The sequence below is a fragment of the Pinus tabuliformis genome, chromosome 1_2 (assembly GCF_031772625.1).
Source record: "Pinus tabuliformis cultivar Carrire ecotype Pingquan chromosome 1_2, CPIR1, whole genome shotgun sequence".
NCBI classification, from domain to species: Eukaryota; Viridiplantae; Streptophyta; class Pinopsida; order Pinales; family Pinaceae; genus Pinus; species Pinus tabuliformis.
In genome coordinates, this window is record NC_142298.1 from 45,392,231 (window position 1) to 45,398,505 (window position 6,275).

A 6,275-nucleotide genomic window follows, 5' to 3' on the forward strand; every position below is an offset into this window, starting at 1 on the left:
GGTAGTTTATCTCTGAGACGAGATGTGGAAGCTACATGCCTTTGAACTGCCTTATAATGAGGCTCAAGGGCCTTTTTATTATTGAACAATAAGAGAAAACCTTAAACAACCAAAACCCTAACCCGAGGAGATGTAATACCAAGAGTTTATGGGCCTTGTTGGGGTGAGTTGGATAGCCAACTTCCCGGGGTCGCGACTTGGTCATATTATCTCCATTTGACGCGCATGATAACCTGTTAGAAATATCTCTCTAAGGACTACGACAAAAAAGGCGATTTTAGATAATAAAAAATTGATGACGGTAGATTTCCAAAAAAAACGTCGTTTAGGGCCTCAAAACGGCTTTGGAAGTTTAGGACCCGAAAAACTGCTAAAAATAGTAAACTGTGCTACAATTAAGGAAACTGAAAAGCTGAAAGAAGCAATGGTGGGGGTCCAAGTGGAATTTCCCGGTGGCCACCAATATCCACCTGGGTCACTGACCAATTTCCATCCCTATGACCAAAGGGAAGAGTGATTTCGATCCTCAATTTGATTTAGATATTGAAACCCTTGGGTATGCAAAAATTTTCAGCTCTTCTAGAAGTTTGTATACTTTTGAAAAACCTACCAAAGGATAAATGTCTATGCACATTTGTTAGGATATTCCGAGACATAGGAAATAGTTAAGTATAATTTGGTTTAGTGTATAGTTAGGTAAAGTGTGTTTCTTTACTAGGTACTTTTTGTAACTTACAATCTGATGGTCATGATATGTTCTAGACATGAAGTGATCTGACGGTTCATTCTCTCCTCGATGTTACCAACACTTGATATGTGGCTTAACACCTAATTGGTCCATGATCTTTGTTTAAAGAGAATGGAGGGTCATTTGTAAGGTGATTGTTCATGAGAGAAGCTTATGTAATTTTTCTTTCTTTTACATTAATAAATTTCTTGAAGTGGCCACGTTAACTCAAGTCATGGACTGTTTCCCTCTTTGAGGGCTTTAACCATGTCAAGAATACTGGTGTACCAATCTGTGATTTGTTTGTGAGTGGTGTCCTTTGGTGTTATATCTAAGGAACTTACCCAGTAAATTCCTACATAGTATCAGAGCTATTCGAGGGCCGCATTCATTGTTGATCCAAATCCGAAGTTGGTACAACTACATTCGACTGTCGTTTCCTAGATCCACTGTTTCTGACTGCTTTCAGACCGAGAGGATTGCTCTATTGTGTTAGAAGTATATGTTCCAGTGAGGAACCCCTTTTGTTTCATGTGAAAAGGTTTCCGGTAGCCCTAGCTATGCCATTTTTAATATCTGAAGGTATACAGACTTTATTTACAGTTACAATTATTTATCTCTCTGTTTATTTTGGTTTATAGTCCTCTATAAAACAAATATTACTGAATCTATATCTTTCATTTCTGTGTATGCTCATTGCCCCGCGACTGTGTGATCTGGGAAAACCAGAAACAGAAAGAAAGGATTTTTCTCATGTGTATGCTCTTTTCCGTTGCGCCTTAGTGTGATCTCGGAAAATCAGAAACATTGAGGAAAATATTTAGTCTTCGGCCAAATCTAACTTTAAGTGATAAGGCCTAGATTTTTTTTGCATGTTCGTTTTGAGTTGTGTGGTTTTTTTGTTTTATTGGGAATTTTTTTTTTCAAGTAAGCACGCACTCCAAATCTTCAATGAGCTTAAAAAAAAACCCTTCCTCCTTTCCAAAAATTACTAACCTTTTAAACTTGCTCACTTGATCCAAAGTTACTTTATGAGAATAGATACCTTGGGTTCAAGTCTTTCTTTTTGTTGAGTTACTTTTTCAAAAAGTACATGTAACTTATGTTTTAAAGTTACTTTATGTAAAAGCGTTCTCACCCATTATAAAAAGTGAGTCACTTATAATTCCAAGTCACTTTATCTTTTATTTAAGTTACAATTTAGTGGGTATTTCATAGAGTACCATTGTAAAAGTGACTTTCACTTATTTATAAAAGTGAGACATATAAAGTAATTTTTTTTTAAGTGAGCTAATTAGATTAAGTTTGGAAAGGGGGCAAGACTTCTTTTTTTAAATATAACATTATCATTCGCTTCCCAACATTCATGTAGTTCATTGGTATGTTCAACAACTTTTCTTCAAAAAGCCATAACTTCTTCATCTGGATTCTATTTTTTTAATCGACCTAATTTTTTGAGATCTTTCTATTGGAACACTTCGTTTCAACATCTTCAGCTTCAGTTTCTTTTATAATGGAAAGTCCATGCCTAGTTATTCTTGAGAGCACCAACTACTTCCAATGGTTATCCTACATTGTGGATTTACTTAGAAGTAAAACTCTTTATAGAATAGTCTCAGGCCAAGAATCTAAACCTAAAGATGAAGATAAGTTAGCCAAATGGGAAAATAAGCAATATCAAGCACGTGGGTTGATAGGGATGTCTATTTCTCCAAACCTTAGATTCCATATCGCAGAACTTGATACCCCTGATGAAGAAATGAAACAATCAATAAAGATTTTGGAATTAAAAATGAAATTAGAGCCCATCAACTCGAAAATGAGTTGCCTACGTTGGACCCCAATAATTTTTCTTCCATTGAAGATTTTTTATCCAAGTTCAAGACCCTTAGGCTTCTCTTGGAAGGTGTTAGGGTTAAGAAAGAAGATGGTAGCCTTATCTATTACATTCTTACTAAGTTAGGACCAACCTACTCTGTGTTTGTTTCCAACTTCCATTCTACTAGAGAAGCATTTATTTCTCAAGGACAAGCCTACAAGTACCCCTCTTTTGATTCATTTTGTGATTCTTTAATAAGAGAACAAGAAAAACTGTTACATATTGGGTCTTCTTAATACTGGAAACTCTTCTAAGAAAGCCTTGGCAGCCCAGTAACAACCAAATTCAAAGAATCCTAAGAAGCAACATCCTAAAAAGAATGGTCCTAAACCAAACAAGGGTCCTAAGCAATTTCAGTCTCAGAATGAAAAATCAATTCACCAAAATGATAAGGCAAATAAAAACGAAGGGAAGAAGATTCATAGACATTGCAACTTTTGTAATTGTCATGGCCACTTAGAATCCAAATGCTTTAAGAAGATGGAAACCTTGGAAACAACAATGAAGAAGCATAACATCCATTTGGAGTACTCTTCAACTTCAACTTCATCTTCAGGAATAACATTTTTTGCATGTGGTTGTCAAGCATCTCAGTCTGGTTATGCACTAAATGTATCTTCTTCTTCTCATTCTCATGAGTGGCTCATTGATTCTGGAGCTTCTTATCACATGACAAAAAACAAAGCCACGTTTTCTTCTTTAAATGATTGTAACACCAAAAATATATATGTTAGTGATGATAGGTCTCTTAGTGTTGTAGGGATTGGAGCTATTCATCTAGACAATGGTCAATTTAATGATGTATGATGTGTTCATACCTTATCTTGCAACCTTCTATCTATATATCAGATAACTCATTCAGGTGAAGGTAAAATCATTGATTTTTCACCTCATGATGTTGTAATTAAGGACTTAAGAGATCCTAGACAGACTTTAGCTACTGGCATTGTTGATGATTCTACAAGGTTGTATAAGTTTAACAACTTTGAGTCATCAACTCTTCCCTCAGTATTTGTTACTCATAATGATGAAGTGAGCAAACTTTGGCATGAGCGATTTGGTCACTTAAACTATCGCTCCCTTCAAAATCTATGTAAAGAAAATATGGTGACAGGTCTTCCTATGGTATCTTGCAATGATTGTGTTTGTTATGGATATGTACTCGAAAAAATCATCGAGATAGTTTTGAAAAACGTGCCTCTTAGCACGCCTCAACCCCTTTACAACTTGTGCATAGTGATTTATGTGGTCCACTTCCAATTGTTTCATTCTCTGGCTACAAGTATTTATTAACTTTCATTGATTATTTCTCCAGACGCACTTGAGTATACTTCTTAAAACTCAAGAGTGAAGTCTTTAACATGTTGTTGGCCTTTAAGGCCTTTGTTGATAAACAATTTGGACATCAAATTCTTAAGGTAAGATCTGATAATGGTGGAGAATATGTTAACAACAATTCATCAACTTTTCCACTGAGCATGAAATTCAATTGCAACATATTGTTCCATATACTACATAGAAAAATGGTGTCTCCGAAAGGAAGAATCGCACCTTAAAAGATATGGCTAATTGTATGCTTCAATCTAAAGGACTTAGTCTTAAATTTTGGGCAAAAGCAATTAACTATGAAAAATATATAGTAAATCCCACTCCTACTAAGGTTTTAAATAATATCACCCCAGAATAAGCATGGAGCTCAATTAAACCAGATGTAAGTCACTTTCGTGTTTTTGGAAGTGAAGCATGGGCCCATATTCCAGATGAGAAACATAAATCCTTAGAACCTAAGAGTGAAAAATGTATTTTTGTTGGATATTCTAAAGATGTCAAAGGATATAGAATTATTCAACCTAAATAAAAAAATGTTATAATTAGAAGAGATGTAAAGTTTGCTGAAAATATATCAGCCTACGAGCCTAGTTCGGTGGATGTGCCACCTCTCTCTATCCCTTCTACTTCTGAAAATATTTCTTCTTCAGATGATGACAATGAGGATGATAATCCTCCCCCACCTTCTCGGGGTCCTCCTTCATCTCCTTAGCTTCCAAAATGGGTCTGTGCTACGCAGGATGCAGCAGGTACTCTTGCAGGTGATCCTACACATCAACATCATACACGTTCTCAGTTCGATAGAGCCTCTTCTTTACTGGCTCAAGCTTCAACGAATTATGATCCTGATACCTTTGTAGAAGCTTTAGGCCATCCAGATTGGGACGCAACTATGAACGAAGAATATCATTCACTATTCGAAAATGATACATGAGACCTTGTTCCTCTTCCAAAGGGACGAAAACTTGTTAAATGCAAATGGGTTTAGAGAACCAAGTTTGGACTAGATGGAAAAGTTGATAAACATAAAGCTCGTCTTGTTGCTAAGGGTTTTTCACAAGTTGAAGGAATTGACTATATTGAAACCTTCTCCCTTGCCACCAAAATGAACTCTATCTACCTTGTTCTTTCCCTTGCTGCCTCTTTCAAATGGGAAGTCCATCAGATGGATGCTAAATCCACCTTCTTGCATGGGGAATTGCATGAAGAAATATATATGGAACAACCTCTTGGCTTTATACAAATAGTCTCCAACCTTATATGTTGGCTTAAGAAATCACTTTATATTCTCAAGCAAGCCCCTCGGGCTTGGTATGCCAAAATGAATAGTTTTCTTTTAGATATTGGCTTTTCTAAGTGTCATTCTAACAACACTATCTACACCAAGAAAGTGGGTAAGTCTCTTATCATTCTTGTTCTTTATGTTGATGATCTTATTGTTACTAGTAGTGATCCAAACCTTATAAACCATGTGAAGTCTAGCATTAAAAATTAGTTTGAAATGACAAACTTAGGACAATTGATTATTTTCTTGGTCTTCAAGTCTTGCAATCCAAAGAAGGTATTTCCCTTTTCCAGTCCAAGTATTCATGTGATCTTCTATGCCACTTTCACATGGAAGATTGTAATCCATCCCCTTCTCCCTTTCAATTTGGAGCCAAACTTTCAGTCACTTGTACTTCCCCTAAAGTTGATGCTACCTTATACCGTCAACTTGTTGGAAAACTTTTGTATTTGACCCATACCCGTCCTGACCTTTCCTTTATTGTTGGCCTTATTTATCGGTTTATGAAAAACCCACATGAAAGTCATTGGAAAGAAGCTAAAAGAATACTTCGTTATATTTGAGGTATAGTTCAGTTTTGGATTCATTATAGTGCATAAGCATCTCCTCTATTGGTTGGTTTCACTGATTTCGATTGGGTTGGTGACCCTGATGATCGGAAGTCTACTGCTGGTTATGTGTTCACTCTTGGTTCTGGACCTACTACATGGGCTTGAAAGAAACAAAGTGCCATTTCTCTTTCTTCAGCAGAAGCAGAGTATCATGGTGCCATAGAAGCTAGTAAGGAAGCCATGTGGCTTCGTCAGATCCTATCAGAGTTTGGTTTTCAACAGCAGCATCCGACTACACTTTAGTGTGATAATCAAAGTGTCATTCAACTATGAAAAGGTCCAGTCCAACATTGGCACAACAAACACATTGAACTACAGATGCACTTCAACAGAAATCGCATTCATGACCATGTTCTTGAAGTGGAATATTGTTCAACCGATGATCAAGTTGCAGACATCTTTACAAAGGCTCTCACAGAGGTGAAGTTTACTGAACTTTGATTT